The sequence below is a fragment of the Phyllostomus hastatus genome, unplaced genomic scaffold, assembly GCF_019186645.2.
Source record: "Phyllostomus hastatus isolate PE091 unplaced genomic scaffold, TTU_PhHast_1.1 phas_scaffold_501, whole genome shotgun sequence".
NCBI classification, from domain to species: Eukaryota; Metazoa; Chordata; class Mammalia; order Chiroptera; family Phyllostomidae; genus Phyllostomus; species Phyllostomus hastatus.
Window position 1 is genome coordinate 23,951,730 of NW_025334033.1, and position 16,289 is coordinate 23,968,018.

Here is a 16,289-nt window from a genome sequence, read left to right on the forward strand (position 1 = left end):
AAATGGAGAATTCAGTTCAGGCCTGACCAATCAGGGGTTGTTTTCAGAGCGTCACTCCTTAGGGAAACTGCAGCAGCCAACAAGCTTGTAGCTGTTGGAGTTTCCAAAGACCTCTGGATCCTGTAGTCCTCCACGCCAGGCTCCGAGCGCGCCGCTGACCCCGGCTCGCTCCCGGGTGCCAGACCTGAGCTGTCAGAAAGAAAACTGAGAGAGGTCAACCTCTCACTTTTTTTTCCCTTTTTAACTCGAAAGTTAGACTAGGTGTAGCTTCCAAGCTGAGGTGATATGATTTTCCCGTAACTTTTTTTAGAAGGAAATATTTTATCGTCATAAAAGATCAGAGTCGTGGCAGCAGCCCAAAGGAAATCCTTTTTCTTTCCGACGTCTGAATTGTGAGGAAAGTCAAAAATACCATTTCCCCCACGCCTCCTTTTACCTGAATGTCCTTGAAAAACAAAGGAAGGTTTTGGCGGGGCCTGGGGGGACGTTTGATGAAGGTGCACGTGCAGTGAGCAGAAGGACAGTGGAGACCGAGATGGGTAGAATGCCCTGTCCGACCTCAGTCAACCCGCATCTGCTGAGAGCAGTTAGCAGGACAATCAGAACTGTAAAGGTCGGAACATTATTCCAGAGAGAGGAGTTTCAAGAAATCAGGTGGCCACTAGGAAGGAAACTGGGTTAGGGGAAAAGCAGAGTCTGAAATAAAGGTAAAGAGTCTGATTTTACTGTTTGAAGGGTTCCGGAAGTAATCTGGGTGAGTCACAACAAGACTGTGCTCCTGGGGTCTGTGATAAGCTTTGAAAACTCCAGGGCACGGAAACACTATGAAGCATAATGATTTACTACTGATTTACTTTAAGAAATGTGGTGGTAGCAATTCACTTGAATATAGGATCCTAAAGTTGGAATGGATGTTTAAAATCATCTTGTTGCCCTGGCCAGTGTGGCTCAGTTGGTTGGAGCATCATCTGGTAGATGCTCAAAAGGTCCCGGGTTGGATTCTGGTCAGGGCACATACCCAGGTTGCAGATTTGATACCAGGTCAAGGCTCCTACAGGAAAGCAACCAACTGATGTTTCTCTCTCCCCACCACCCTTTCTCTCCAAAAGCAATGGGGGGAAAAGCATCTAGAATGGATAAACAAAAAGCATTGGGTCCATACACTGGAATATTATTCAGCCATTAAAAAAGAAGACACTATGACATGCTATAATGGGGACGAACCTTGAAAACATTAAGTGAAGGAAGCTAGTCACAAGGACTGCATATTCTGTGATTCCACTTACATGAAAGGAGAGAGTGGAGAAAATCTATAGCAATGAATTAGCCATTGCCAGGGGCTGGGAGGTGGGGAGGGGTATGCGTTTTCATGTTGGGGCAGTGAAAGAGGCAATGGTGATGCTTGAACAACTTTGTAAATATAAAGGGTGAGTGTTATGGTATGTGAATTATGTCTGTCCTTGAAAAATTGAAAGAAAATCATGTTGACTACATTCCTGTAATAATCATCCACACAGTTAGGCAATAGATAGAATTGAATGCCTACTCTACAGGTCAGCATGGCAACTGTGAGCACATGGGCCTCTGCCTCCACTGAGCTTGATTTTAGAATAAGAGAGAGAAGATAAGTTTTAAAACAATAAATGATTATAGGAAAAATACAAAAATAATGTATTTGTTAGAGAAGCAATGGTAGTTGTGTGTGAGCAACTGCCATCTTTGGAGCTATCCTTCAGGTTACGAAACTCATCTGGTAGTGGTCTGCAGTACAGACTGTCCGGAAAACAGCGAGACGTCTGTCGAGCACTCACTGTGTACTAGGCATTTCTGGGTACATACGGATGTGATTCGCCAAATTCACAGGCAAATACGACTCCATGTCTCAGGGGGCACACTAGCTTCAGAATATGATTGAGCGTTTTAGGAAGTGAGGATCAGAGATTGCCAAGAGGGGAATTTGTGTTTACCAGCACAAGAAACGCTACACAGGTTGAAAATAGCACATTGCTCAAGCCACCATCCAGCGCAGGGTCACCCTGGTCAGTAGTTGGACTGGCGTGGGCTCCAAGTGATACAAGCCAAAACGTTGTTTTCCTTCAGGTTAAGCCAGGGATACAATGAGACACCGAAAGTCAACTAGTAATTCATCAACAACCTATTAATTGTGGATTTCTCTAAAACTACCTTGACACCATTTATCAGCTGAGATTTTTAAAAAATGCTTACTGTTATTTGTCCTAGTAATCTCTTTCCAGTTTCAAGAGGTGTTACCAACTCTAGCAAGTAGGACTTTGATGAAGATCTATGCGTGTATTTGTTTTCCATGATTTCATAATAAAATTCCTTTCCAGATTGACATACAAATATATATTAATTTTTGTGTCTAAGGAGTATTGAGATTATGGGATTTGTTGACACCTAATCCTGAATTTGAAGTTTTCCTTTTCTACTTCACTAGCTGTGAGATCTTAATTTCTGAAGTTCAGTTCCCTATCTGTAAAGGAGGTGGCTATGACTCTGAAAGAAGTGTGTGTAAGAGTGATCGACAAGTGTTGGTTCCTTTCCCCTCCTCCTGTGCTATGTGTTCCTAGGTTAGGGATCCCGACCTGGGTCCCAGGGGGAGATCCGACAGACACACTGTGGCCCCTGGATTGCACGCCATGTGGTGGGGGCTGTTTGTGTGTGCCCTTCTCTTTCGGGAGAGTTGAGAGCTTTCATTAAATTCTCAAAGATGCCATAAACACCCGAACACTGGGAGCCACAGCTCTGGATCATGTGCACATTGCCTTGTTGGTTTTTGTGTCCATCGTGGTGTTTTTCTTCAGGAATAGGGGTTAGAACTAAGTCTGATAGTACAAGGGCAGATGTTCGGCTTAGATTCTCCAAGCGCCACTCACTAATTCAGTCTGAACATAGAATAGAGTGTGTGATCATTTGCTAGAGGCTATAATTCAGGGAGAACCCTTTTAAGCAAACCTCGTTCCATTCCCATTCTAGGGAGGTACATGGTCAGTTTTGGCTAAGGTGATGATAGTTCTGGTTTTCCTGGGAGAATCCTGGTTTATGCCATTATCCCAGTGAAATAACTAACTATACCCCTCCTGCATTCCCGGAAAGGCCTAGTTTGAATGCCAAATTGTGGTTAGCCTAGATTTTTTACCAAATTCACTCCCTACCAAAATCCTCACTTTTTTAAAATGAAAGTTTTTCAAGTTTTCTTGACTTACATCTAGTTTTCAGAGCACTCAGTAATATATTACCAGGTATTTATTCTTATTCGAGGTCATAGTGGCAATGAAGTGAAGTCAACTTTTAAAATTGTAAAACTCATTCTAGACACATGATGGAGCTAGTCAGATGACTTTATACATCTGTTGTTATGATTAACTGCATTTATCTGGGGCTGAATGAAAAGGAAAAAAGTAAAAAAATAAATCAAGATGGATACAAAGCACAATTTCCCATAGGAATCCATCAGTGAGAGAAAAAAATCACTGCTTATACATTTTGGGAAACAGTAAGATTTATGATTACATAAATCAATGAAGCTAGTTTCCATGTCAGGACCATAAAAGAACATTCTAATGCATTTACAATAATACAATTAAATAAAAATTTGTTATTGGGAAAATGAGACCAGAAATTTTTATCAAGATGCTGAGAAAAGAGAAACCTGTATCACATCAAAGTGAAATGTCCTAAGTAATCAGTTTCTACTGTAACAGGCATCATTTATCAAGTCGAGTAGGTGTCAGCTACTTAGCTTACTGTGCAATATCTTATTTAATCTTCCACACAACCCTATTAACTTTATTTGTAGTTAGTAAACTCAGTAGAGAGTTTAAAATAATTTGCCTAAGCTATCACTCGGCTACCATGCATCAAATCTATGTACTATGTTGCCTGACTCTGAAGCCCAAACGCTTACCTTCGAAGCTGTAACTTTGTAGTTGGAAAGTGTATCAGAAGAAATTTGCCTTCCTGCAGGGCCAGTATGAATAGAAACACGCTCATTAAAACCCTGGAAGCCTCTCCAAACCAGGGCTCCTAGAAAAGTTCTTGCTGTTTTATGGGGCACACAAATTACATTTGTGTAGAGAATTTAACTCAACTTTAAACATCTTTGTTCTTCACCTAATATGTTAACATTGAATGGTAAAAAGGATATTGCAGAGAATTTTCAATGGGTATGTAATGTCATATAATGCTGATTAATATAAAATGTTTTGTGATAATGTAACAACTATTTTACTGAAATAAGGGAATTATTTTTACCAAAATAAAGGAACAGAAATATTCAGCTTATTAAATGCATGTTTGTATACATTTATTATATTTTCTCTGATTTAAGCCAGTATTTTTTCTTGCAGTTTCAATTTGATTTTTTACATCCAAAAGATAATCCCTGACCTTTCTCCTGTTTTAAGAGCAATTAAATAATGAGTAACACTAGTCAGTGTCCCGTGACATACCCAGGAGCGAAGTGTTCCACAGAAGCAAACTTTGCAGAGGTCTGAGTCTCCCGGATCATTTCTGTGCTCACGCCCTGCTCTTCTTTCTCCTTCCTGTCAATTTATGCTATCTGATTGGATTTTGTGTATTCTTGTAAGTCTTCCTTAATCTTTGCTGGAACAAGGCAAGGCATGCATAAATAAATACATGCATTACAAAAACTTAAGCATAGCAAATAACTGCATGAGTCTTACCTTATTAAAGCACCAAAACTTTTTAACTGGAAGGAAAATTTTTCTGAAGTAAACAATGTTTCGCCACCTTTAGAAAATATGCTGAACATCAAGCAAGCTTGGGCCTGAAGATCAAGGTCATCCAGGTAAAGGCCGAGTCCCTCACAGGGTTGTCCTGAGTGGCAGCCTGGGGACCTGCGGGCGGAATGCCTGTTTGCCAGTATACTCCCTGGACTGTATAGTCCAGGTGTCTGTATAGTCCTCCTGTCTGTTTGTTTGTTTGTTTGTTTGGGGTAGTTTTGTCTTTTTTTCTTTTTAAGTTTATATCCTCCGTGGTCAGAGACTGTTTATCCTGCTATCTGCTGTTCCAATTTAGTCTCTTTTAGGAACAAGAAGGAAAAAAAGGGTGGTAGGGGAAGGGGCACCTGGGTTGCTTCATGAGAAAAAAATTTTAAAGGAATATATGCCCAGGAGCCCAGGGCAGGCAGAACACAGAAGAAGGTAGGGTTTGTGCGGGCTCTGTCCTTTTCTGGCTTTGTGGCCTCTCTGCGTGGATGGATGTTCCCTGTCCCTCCCAGCTTTCCCCACTTACCCACAGTGGCCCCTCCTTCTACAACTTCAGCTTGCAGAGGGTCTTTAGTTTGTCATCATCCTGACACGGGCCCCCAAACTACCTTTCAGCAATGCTGCCCATAGCTGCTTGGAAAGTTGCCTCCAAGTTTCTTGAGTCAAGGTCTAGAGAGAGAAGAGGAGGGAGAGAGAGAAAGAAAGAAAATCTGACTCACCCAGTTCAAGCTTGCACACCACCAAACCACACCACCCAGGTCACAGGTCACTAGCAAGCCGTGAAAGGATCTGATTGACCCAGATGTGTGTACAGTCACATTCCAAGCAAATGTTGTCACAGGGTTGGTGTCTTAAAGCTACTGCCCCATTAAAAAGAGATGGTGAATAAGAACAAAATCTTGGAAGAGGAGACATTGCAGGTACTCCAAACGTGGGTCACTTGGCAGTTTGTCTGATGCCTTAATCTACACACCATTGTCTTGGTGACGCTGTGAGGGCACTTCTATTTGCCTCTTCAACAGAGAAAAAAATGCATGGGTTTTGCAATAACCATTGTCCTTTCAACCTCATTGTCATACACCTATAAATGTATTTGTGTATGTAAGGTATGGCATATGTTTTGCCTTTATTACCATACACTTATAGATGTGTTTACGTATGCCTATAAATATTTGTGTATACACATACTCGTGTGTTTAAGATGACATTTTTCCAGATTCCATTACAAACACTTGGGGAGCTTTACTTTTTTAAAATAGACTTTACTTTTTAGAGCAGTTTTAGATGTATAGCAACACTGGGGGAAAAGCACAGAGATTCCCCACATACTTCCTGCCCTGACAGGGGCGCAGCCTCCCCCGTTATCAACAGAGGGATTTATGGGAATAGCGAGTTTCCTGGTGTTGGCGCGTGTGGGCAGCATGGTTCCTGCACCACAGCTGTTTCACTCTCCACCACAACAAACATTTTCCGGGCACGGGTGCAGGCCCTCGCAGCTTCCCATCACCTCAGAAACACAAACAGCACGAGGGCTTCCTATCGTCATGCACAATGTGCTCCTGAAAACACACACCAGTGTGAGGTGTATTAAATTCAAGAGCGGATGTGTGTTTTTTAAGGAGAGGTTTTTGTTTTCAGAGAGCTAAAATACACTATAAAAATTCCTAATTGTGCCTTGTCTCTTAGATCTAGTCTTAAGCTAGAATGCCAGCATTTAGTAGATGTTCTTTTAAATTTGGGCTTCTGCATGACAGCTGAACAGCTGGCCATCCAAAATCCAAAAGGCAGCTTTCTGATTTGGATGGGTCTGTATGGGCCTCTCCGTGGTTCACTAATTGTTTTTCTTTATCTGTAAAACCAGACAACGACAGTACCTCCATCATGCATTTCTCCCATAGTACTGTGAGAATGTGGTAAATTAAGTCCTAGAGAGCAGTTAGAAGAGTGACTGATGCAGTTCTCAGTATGAGTTGTCATTATCAAGGCTAAAGATCCACCACCTTGTGCACACCTGATGATCTTCTTTGTCTCTGTTGTTCTAAATTTTGAGAACTACACTTCTCTTTACTGGTGTTTCCATTTATATTTTTCTCACATTTCACTAACTTTCATAAAGCAACAAGGCTAAATGCAACTTAGTTGGAACATAGCTGTTCAATGCCTCTTGGTTGGCAAAGATGGAACGGCGCTGTGAGATGAGCTGGCAGGAAGGGTGCCCATGAGATCAATACAATGTTCCTTTGTTACCTGGCTTTTTGCCTGATGCTGCATCAGAAGGATGGCTCAGGTGCATTAACTTGTAGTGTCCTTATCTGTGCAGAAGTGAATGCACCCGGGTTAAGGGCACCAGGAGGATGCTTTGATAAAGGTATTGGTAACAGAGGAGTTCTATATTTGACCAAGAATGTGATTCTAAAAGCAGCTCCTCTAACTTAAGTACAATATTGCTCCAAATGGCATAAAATGGATATAAACGTGCACTTATTTAAAGGACTTGAGTGATTGAAAAGTGTGCTCTAGCACATAAAAATACCACCACCCAGCTATCACAAATCCTATCAATATAAATTTGCCCTAAAATAGTATCCCAACTCCAATAACTTTTTTCAATAACTATTACTTAAATATTTCATTAAAAGTTTTTTTCCTTAATTTCCATTGAGTTTAAAAATTTGGAGTGGGTGTGAGAGTGCTGGCTGGGGTGGGGAGATGCTTAGGAATAATTTATAAAGAAATAGAAGTAATGTTTTTTCTTTGATAAATTTCCCTATAGCATTAAATTAGTCGAAACCATTCTCCTAGGCACCTGGCAGGGAAACAAAACAAAACATCAGAATAAAAAGTGACTGTGTTACCAGAAAGGGGCCTGGTCCGGAGCGGGTATGCCCGGGGCCAGCTATAGTGTGTGTGTTCTTGACTTCGTGTAGGAAAGATTTCACAACACGAGTCCAGATGACTATGAGGATGTGCTTATTAAAGGTGGGTCAGTGAAACAAGGACGGGCCTAACATAGAAGCAACAGGAGAGAGCCTAGTCTGGGCCGCCTTAGCTCTCTGGGAAGTCAGAGAAGAGGGGGCTTTGGGACAGGTTCAGGGGGTTAGCCTGGGACAGGCTGCAGCTGCCCACTGCCTTAGAGTTTAGAAGTCTTGTGCCTGTGAAGGCAAAAATGGGGGGGAAAGAGGGGAAAGGGAATGGCATGGGCTGCTCCCTGGAGGGAGAGTGCACGCTGGGTCCTTTGTCTTGAGGCTTTTATCCCTTTCTCCCCGCAGGCCAGAAGTTTAGGGAAGCCCTCAGGCAGGGTTTTAGTAGAATATTCAGCAGTTCTCCAGGTGTGCCCTTTTAGGGCCAGGTCTCCAACTGACTGACTGGTCAATGACAGAGCAGGGGTTGTTGGTCATTGTGGTTGGTTCTGGTGTCCACCTGGTTTTGCTGCTTTTCTGGGCCTGGAGCTGAAATACAGCTGAAGCCTAGATGTTATCTCCAGGGAGGTGACCTTCTCTATCCGGCTGAAAATTGCTCGGCCACTGAGTTCAGCTTTCTGTCTCAGTTTCCCTATTCCACTTGCCAGGGAATTTTCCTAGCTTCTACTATCCTGTCTCAGTTGAATGGATAAATTAAAAAAGAAGGAAAGGAAAAGTCTAGTCACTTCTGTAGAAAAAGTCTAGTCTACTTTTGTAGAAAAGTGACTAGACTTACATTTTTTTGAAGTCCATTACTATTGGTTTACAATCACAAAAGAAATATGCACTCCTTATTATAGAATAAAATATACAAATTTAGAGTTTGTAAAATAAGAAGTGAAAGTGTACCTGCATACACTTTCTCCCTCAATATTTTAAACGAGAGAATCCAAGAGGAGGCTCCCAGTTTAGTGAGTTCCGAGTGAGGTATGTTAGACACATTCAGATGGAGCTAACAGAGGTTCCCTGGTGTCTCTGGGAGAGACCGGTTGAACCTCTGGGGAGATGTCAGGTCTGATATTGTTTGTGCCTTTGGCAGTTTTCCTCTTGTCCTCTTGTTGCTTTTGATGCCAAATGACTCCTTCCTAAATTTCTCTCCCTTCTTATCTCTCTGTTGGCAAGGCTGGGAGGAAACAGGTTTCTTCTGTATCTTTGGTGGGAGTATAAATAGGTAAAAGCTCTCTGGAAAGCAATTTGACACCTTCGAGCAACATTACAGCATTGTGCAGTCTCTTTTCCAACCACTCTGCCTTTGGGAATTTATCCAAGGATGTAGATGCACAATGCAAATTAACATATGTTTACAAAGCATCATTGGCTAGCAAAAGATTGGAAACAACCCAAATGTTTATCATTAGTGGAACTGGTTAAATATATTAGGAGACAACATGAAATAGTATTTTTTTTTTAAATTTTGAAGAGGATTTAAAAGAGAATGAGGAATTACTCTCTGAACCGATATGGAAAGATTTTTGTGATGACTGATAAGTTAAAATTTAAAGAGCAAAGTACAGATGTTCCGGCAGCACAAATACTAAGAATGGAATAATATAGAGAAGATTAGCATGGCGTCTGAGCAAGGATGACAAGCAAACTTGTGAGGCATTCCACATTTAAATAAAAACAGACATACAGAATAGTATGTCTATCAAACTATAGTACATATGTGAAGCAATAGTATGTCTATCAAGAACAGTATGTAGATCAAGCTATCTTTTGTGTAAGAAAATAAGGATGGAGAAATAATAGATTAGTGTTTATGTGTACATGAACACATCTTGGAAAAGACACGAAGAAACTCAAGCACAAATAGTATTTGTTAGATGTAGGAGCAAGGGCAGGAGCAAGACAGTATGCTTGGATGTGTTTTATATGGTGGATTTTTGAACCGTTGTAAACATATTATTCAGAAACACTTAAAATATTGTTATCAAGCAGATTATATTTGTTACCTATGGCAGAATAATACAGAGGATTTGAAGGGGTCTTGTAAACAAAGATTTTGAATGCAGGAGGAGGGCTTCTCAGAGTGGCGGCATATGAATTGCCTGGTCTAAACGATTGAGTTAGAAAGTGAGGAGTTAGCCTAAGATCTTCTGGCTGTTAGGATCTGCGTAAGTGAAAGCCCAGGGATTTGAGAGCTTATTGAGTTGACTGGAAATGCTTCTCCCTGGGATACTTTCTCAAACTCATTGAGAAAATAATGAGCTGAGATTCCACTTTGGTGTCTTTGGGACTGTAGCAAAATGAATTTGGTTTCTCAGTCTTCACTCACTGTAAAATGTAATTTACCTTGCATTGAATATACTACTGATTCCTTGCTCAGGCATGTCAGTGTTCATCTTTTGTTCATCTTTGATAAGAGTCACCATGTAAATGTGAAGTTACCTGTGCTGGGAAAATTGAATCCTAATCCATTTTAGGACTGGACTTATCAGAAAATTCAAATGATTAGCACTGGCTGGTGTGGCTCTGTGGACTGAACGCTGGCCTGTGAACTGAAAGGTCACTGGTTTGATTCCCAGACAGGGCACACTCCTGGGTTGCAGGCCAGGTCCCTAGTTGGGGGTATGCAAAAGGCAGCTGAGCGATGTTTCTCTCCTTCTCTTTTTCCTTCTTTTCTCCTCCCTCTAAAAAAAATAAATGAAATCTTTTTTTAAAGAAAATTCAGATGATTCAATCTGATTTTTCACCTCTTTAACCTTAGTCAGAAATAGGTCTATTGCATCTGAAGATTCAGGTTTATGAAATTATTTAAGTATTGAACTTGTCATAGTGTGTGCCTTAGTTACATTTCTTATCTTTACATCTTGTTATCCTTTGATTTCCATTTTGATTTACATCTCGTTATCCTTTCCCTTAAACAGCAGGAAAGCAGCTGAATGTTACATGATTTCTGTTGACAGGTAAAGAAAAGTCAACTTGGTTTTTGCTCAATAATTCTAAAATGAGTCATTTTAGAACCTTAAAAAATCACATTAATCCTGTTGCTTTGAAAAGAGTGCTCTTTAGGGAAGTGGATTCAATTATGTTAAAATCAATCTCTCTTTCTGTCACACACATGCATGCACACCCTCCCCCCATCTATGCAAAAAACAAAAAGCTTTGAAGGAAATATTAAAAATGTTTACATTGATGGCATTCAGATGGGAGGGCAATGAGTGATTTTTCTTTTCCTTTAACTATTTCTGTATTTCTCAAGTTCTATTTAATGAGACGAACTACTTTTATAATAAAAACAGAAAAGTGAAACAATCAAAGCACGTGTTTAAAGGCAGAGTTTGGTGAGCCAAGCTCCAGCATGCAACTCTCCTCTCTTTGTTTATCCCCCAGGAAGCCCTGAGTGGGCCTGCGGCCGCCGTCCCTTGTCTCAGTCAGAGACCTGTGGTCACCCGTTCTGAAGCCTTCACACTGTTGGACCCGGAAAGAGAAATGGATGCCTGATATTCCTTTCAGTTAGTTAACCCAGATGCATCTGGGCCTTCTATAGTTCCTACCGTCACTCCAAGATCCTCTTCAGGCCTCACTCAGCACTTGGCCCTCTCCCTCAGTCACCCTCCTCCAAAACAAGGAAGCAGGTCCAAACCTATAAGCAATCTTGGATAATAGAGAGTTCACTGACATTTCTTTGGGGAAGTCAGGCGAGCTCCTCATAAGACATAGTAAAATTTCTCCCCAAATATCCGTACATGCTTTTTTCAAAGTCCCTCCCCCAGCAGCTGCTTCATCCCCTTTTTGTCCAATTGCCTCCTGGGAACTCTCATGCCGACATTGTTCCTTTCTTCCTTAGCTGGCATGTGCCACCCAGGAAAAGAAGGTCAGTTGTCAGCCAAATTTGAACCACCTCATCTTCTTCAGGCGTGTCTCCAAGGTCTGTAGTTCAACTGAATTAAGTTTAACAGTTCCTGGAAGCTGGAAGAAACTTATGTTCTGTTTTATACCCTAAGCAACACAGACATGAAAACTAGTATGGGATTTGTGCAAAACATGGCTATCAGGATGAATTCTTTACTCAATGCCCTGTGAGACAGAACCACTCTTAGGTGCCGAACTAGGGCAGCTTGGAGACTGGGTCGGATGTGAGGTTGCTCAGTGTGTGGGTTCAGCGGGACCACCGAGCCAGGTAGGCTCGAAGCCTTCTGTCCCAGAAGGTGGCAGGCCGGGGTGTGGAGTGTCATTGGCCCCAAGACAAGAGGACAGATGGAGCCCACAAACCATATGTCTAAATATCATAAAATTATAAATGAAGCTAAAAATAAATAAAATATGTTCTGTCCTCCTACCTTGACAAAAATACCTGCAGTACAACCTGGAAGGTTTAAATTTAGAACGCTTGGACTCCTCAGAGTTCCTTGTCAGAATGTGGCAGCACCGAGAGAGCCAGCCCACGCCTGGACCCTCCTTCCCATTGCCTTTCTCTTCCCCCTCTCAGCAGGGACCCCTTGTATGTCCATACGACTTCCCCAGCTCTCACATCCAAGTTCTTTCCCTGCTGCGTCAACGCCCACCCTGAAGGCTGTGGTGCACATACCAGCCTTGGAACGGCTGACCTATAAAACGGACTGGAAGCAAGCTTGGGGATGTTTGGGCAGAGGATCCTGAGGTCCTATGTATTGTCCCCAAAAAAGGGACAAAGCCATGTTGTTCACTCCTAACTCATATCTTTGAAGGTCCTCCCCTAGATGACTTGGGGAAATATAAGGTCAACGTCACTGTTTATTAGCTGCCAGCACTGCTAGGAGGCAGGTGGGTGGATTCCATGTCTGCTGAAGGTTATTATGCCAACTCAGTCTCCTCTGCTGAACACGGTGTTGGGGGACCCCAGTGGGCCATGGTCTACCTCTTACGCTTTTAGTGCCCTTTGGCAAGCTTCTGACAAGAAGCAAAGTGCCCCTCTGTTCCTCCCAGCTTTCTGCCCTATCAGGGATGAGGACCAAGGGGGAAGATCTTTCAAGGCAGAGCATATTAGCAGGCAATTTTAGTTTCCCTCATTAGGTCACAAAGAACCGTCCCTGGTACCTAGGCTGGGAGGCAGAGGTGGAGTGTGAGGAGAGGAGTTAAACATAAGGACTGGAGAAGGGCCACCACGCATGTTGTCTCTGCATCTGGGGTTCAGGTGGGGTCACAGCTGTTGGGAGGCAGGAAGACCAACTGTAACACCCCGGAGCCTTCAGACCCTTGTCAGGTGGTGTGGGCCCAGCCAAAAGCAGACAGGGCTCTTCTGGAGGTCCTTAGTTCAGAACTTCAAAGCATGTGGTGGGAGCGCCCAGAAGCTGAGCACAGGCCCTGGGGCTAGATGTTCCCCTGCAGCCCCTTTCCTTCCCCTGACTCAGGCTGGGAGGGAGATTGCACCAGCTTCTTCTCATCCCCCATCTCGGCTGCTAGGGTCTGAAAGTCTCTGCCTTGAAGACTGCTAGTTCCATGTGATCTCAGCCAGTAATGACATAAGGACTGGACACGAAAACTCCAGAGAGGGCCTCCCCTCAAGGCCTGCCTTTGCAGAAGAAAATGTTCTGGGGTAGGGCAGTTGGTGAGAAGTTAAGGAGAGTCCATAACGCCTGACCTTTCTTTGAAGTATACGAGAGTATTCCTCTCATCCCCATCAAAAAACATACTTAGAAGTAAGTTTGCTGTCTTGGTTTTGAGCTAAATGTCATTAACTTGATACTTATTCCTCCACTTGCATTTTCATTTCAAAAATAAAGTCACTGGGAAATGCCACTGGAGTTTGGAAAGAGATATGGCTAACTCCTGAATATTATGGGTTGAACAAAACAGAGGCCAGGCTTGCCATGGGCTCTCATAATACCATCCTTAGGAAGCCACGGTTCACTCCATCACTTACGCTGTGAAACGCCAGCAGTGGTCCCAATTAGTGAGAGACAAAACCTTGTAGGGCTAGAGAAGGGGTAAGGGAGGGAATACGTGGCATGCCATTGATAGTAACAGGAAGTAATAATGAAGAGAAGCCTTGAAGAAGTTATTCTAGGGTCTTTATACTAGAGTCTAACCTCCAAGATCTACTTTGCTTTTATGTGTGCCTAACATGATTCATGGGAGAAGATCCCCTTGATAACCAGCTATCATAAGAAATAATATGCATGTTATGAAGCATCTTTCTGAGATGACCTCAAACTTGAATTCTGTGACATCACAGAGTCACAAAGCACAAGTCAGCCCTTAGCTTGGATTTTACAAAAAGATAAATTGACATCATGAAGGATTACCAGATACAATAAAGGACACTTTTGCTTTTATTTGCTCAATCTGGCAACCATGGGTCCCCAAATTGCCAATTTTCTCTGATTTCTTAAAAAATAAAAATTCCTTAATGTGTGGGACATCTGAGGTCTTAGAAAAACATCACATGGGGCTACACATAAAATGAAAAGGGCCCTGGCTAGTGTGGCTTGGTTGGTTGGAGCACCATCCCATAAACCAAAAGGTCATGGGTTCGATTCCTGATCAGACCACATGCCTGGGTGCCGGGGTCAATCCCGTCTTGGTGTGTACAGGAGGCAACTGATCAATGTTTTTCACAGGTGAGAATTAAAAAAAAAAAAGAAAATGAAAAGAAAAACTCCCATGGAAAACTAGAGTGTCTCTTCCAGTAGACATTTTCCATTGGGCAGATTTTGGCATCTTCCTTCATAGTCATGTATATCTATGTGAGAATACCTGCTTTGACTACAAATCAAAAAAAGGAAAGTTCTTAAAACCCATAGGCAATACGACTCACTCAATGAGCACCTACTATATGCTAAGCATTGTAAGTGTTTTATGTAGGTCATCTTGTTTCACCTTTACCATAGACATCCTTGAAGACAACTATTTTTTTTTATCTTAAATGTAAAGAGGAATCTGAAACTTAGAGATATTAAAAAACTTGTCCTGGGTCACATATATAGTAAGAGGAAGAGCCAGGATGATGGTGATGATGATGATGGTGGTGGTGGTGATGATGGTAATGATGAAGACAGCTAACATTTATCAAGAATACATTATGTGCCAGCCAATGTGCAAAGTGAGCTATACTCACGAACTCATAGGATTATCACAGCCATCTTTTCCGATTGGTATTCTCATTAACTCCATTTTAAAGAGGAGGAAACTCATTCACTGCTGGTCTGCTGTCTACGAAACACTGACTCTACTGTTAGCCAGCACTGCTTTTGATCTTGCCTCTCCGCCTACTGGGTCCTGACATCCCACTTCCGCTCCTCCTATTGTGGGTTGCTGAACACATTTGCAGACCCAGCCACTTCCTAAAATGTTAACCCTTAGACCTGGCTTATTGGTTCTTGGAAGGTGATGCAGGGTAAACTCTTCGCAGACAAATGTCTGGTCAACCAGACTCCCTACCTTAAATCTGGCAAATTCTGTGTTTTTGGCCTTGAAACTACACTTCTTACAAGTTTCATGCAAATTACTCTCAGAAGCTGACACATAGCCAGAAAAACAATGTCAGCAAAAACTTTCTCAATCTTACCTCCAGGAAGCACTTGGTTTTTGCTGACCTCAATCTCAGAGAAACTTCCAGCCCATCACATAGACAAGTCTGGCCTCATACCAACATGACAAATCTGGTTTCTGTGCCATGGTGCTGATGCCACAGATCCTATCTGGGGGATGTGCTTGCCCCATTGCCTCAGAAGCAAGGTCAAGGTTAGAGAGAAAAATGGGGAATGAGCACGAAGCTTCCATCCCCACCACCCACTTCCTCTTTAGACTATGCAATATAATTTTCCCCCAGAAAAGGGAATAAAATTTCAAACATCTCCTCTTGACTTACCCTGGAAAGACATTTCTTTTACCTCATTCTTGTCTCTGTCTTCAAAAGATGGTTCTCCTTTGCCTGGATTATCCCACACCCTCTCTCCCGATGCTTCCTGAGTGGGCACATTGGAAGGTAGTGGAGAGGAGGACGAGCATAATAGTTAGAGAATGCAGGCTCCAGACCCAGGCTGCCTATATTTTTGCATGAAAACTTTGGCATTTAGTCTTTTCTCTGCCTCAACTTCCTCATTTGTAAGATGGGGATGACAGTAGCTTCTGTTTTTAGAGGGCTGACGATTAGGTGAACTAATGCATCTAACACATATAGCAGCTGGTCAATAAGCATTAGCTGTTGTCATCCAATGGGCTTTAACTCCCTGAGAGCAGGAACTCCATTTTTAAAAATCACATTTATCTCTAGTACCCATCACAGTGTCTGGCACATAATAAGCAGCCCTAAAATACCTGGTCAATGTTAACAGAATATGTGGGAAGGATCTTGAATGCCAAGAGTCCTTGCTGTGATCCTCCTGGAAGGACAATCTGTCCCTGCTGGGAGTCTGGGTGACAAGGGGAGCCCTGCCACCGTGGTCACATGTGATCCCTGGAGCCAGGGGTCTGGAGGGCTGTTTACCAGAGTAACATGTGCACAATCAGTGGTAGGGGTGGGGGGTGGGGGTGGGAAAGAAGACTTCACATAATAGAGAGAAGTCATTTTATGTGGGTTCCTGTGGCATTATTATTTTGACATTCATTTATTTTATATGAGTTCTCTGGTGACTGCACGTAAATAGATATGGCC

General features: G+C 42.5%; 1 non-coding gene across 1 annotated transcript; it reads left to right on the forward strand.

Annotated features, from left to right (window-relative positions):
- Window positions 1–9,225: 9,225 nt before the first annotated feature.
- LOC123808991 lies at window positions 9,226–9,328 on the forward strand. Its single transcript, XR_006783876.1, has one exon. It is a non-coding gene; the product is annotated as a U6 spliceosomal RNA (small nuclear RNA).
- The last annotated feature ends 6,961 nt before the right edge of the window (window positions 9,329–16,289 follow it).